Source organism: Scylla paramamosain, chromosome 5, assembly GCF_035594125.1.
Source record: "Scylla paramamosain isolate STU-SP2022 chromosome 5, ASM3559412v1, whole genome shotgun sequence".
NCBI classification, from domain to species: Eukaryota; Metazoa; Arthropoda; class Malacostraca; order Decapoda; family Portunidae; genus Scylla; species Scylla paramamosain.
Window position 1 is genome coordinate 7,151,692 of NC_087155.1, and position 1,223 is coordinate 7,152,914.

Consider the following 1,223-nt stretch of genomic DNA (forward strand, 5'->3'; position numbering starts at 1 on the left):
TTTATTCGTCCTTCTTCTCCTACGTATGTTTCATTACCTTCCTTTTTTTTTTTTTTTTTTTTGTCTTTTCGATACGATTTTCTATTTATTTATTTATTTATATTTTTTTCTTGCATTGACAATTTCCCCGCATGGCAGTGAGGTCATGCAGGGCGCGTCTTGCTCTCTGGGAACGTAACCTACGTCTGGCCCGAGCGTGCTGTTGTCGCTGGTAAAATCTGATCACTTAATGATTGTTCAGCGATGTGAAAGATAAGCGACTTATCGTGCTAACTGATGGAGCTTAACTGGTATGCTGATAAGTACTAGCATTAGTTATATCGAGTCTTGGAGATTGGTAGTTCCAATATTACGTATGTGTGCAGTCTTCCCCGCCGCCCGAGGCTTACAGCAGACTCACGCCGCCTCTCCACCCGCGGCGCCTTGTAGAGGCGTGTTGTTGTTTCTTGCAGTGCGGCCTCCTTGATTCCCTTCTAGAAACGTGTTCTCGAGGAGTCTTTCTTTATACAATTCAGAAAGAGCACAAATTTGAATACATAACATAATAAATATTCCTGTTGACGTCGGGATTTCTAAATGCTGGTATTGTGGTGCGCAGCAGGGAGGCACCGCGCGCTGCCGAGACGTGGATAAAAGATTATGGAGGTAGCCACCCTCCCAACCCACGCTAGCAGTAATTATTGCGGCTCCAAGACGCTGGCGGAAACAAATGAGAGTCGGTTGTCGGCAGGACAGGAATCCCCTCACTGAAGGAGTTGGCTGCTAATATGCGCGAGCGAGCTGCGGGGGCCGGAGAGCCCACTGTCCGCCGCCCGCTGCTCGCGGAGTCACCATATGCCGTCTGTTGTTTTATAGGATCAAAGGTGCGGGGGAAAGACGGATGAACACAATGGGGAAGCGAGTGGAGAAGAGTACCGCTGAGCGTCCCGATCCAGCGGCAGCTTGAGAGCAGCACAGTCCCGCAGCCTTCCAGCATGTCCAGCTCTACCATCAAGCCGCTGCTCAGTTCCAAGGTCCAGCCATGGTTCACCAGCCGCCGTAGCCTCAGTGGTGGGGTGGCATCGGCATCCACTTGGCACTGTTTCCTCAATCCTGAATACATTCAATATACGTAGAGAGCAACATGCAAAGCATTAGTGCTGCCAGAGTGCCTCTATCCAATCCATCACCAAAACGGACGCGCCACCCGCACCCCTCGCCTTCCACCACCCGTTGGCTGCCTG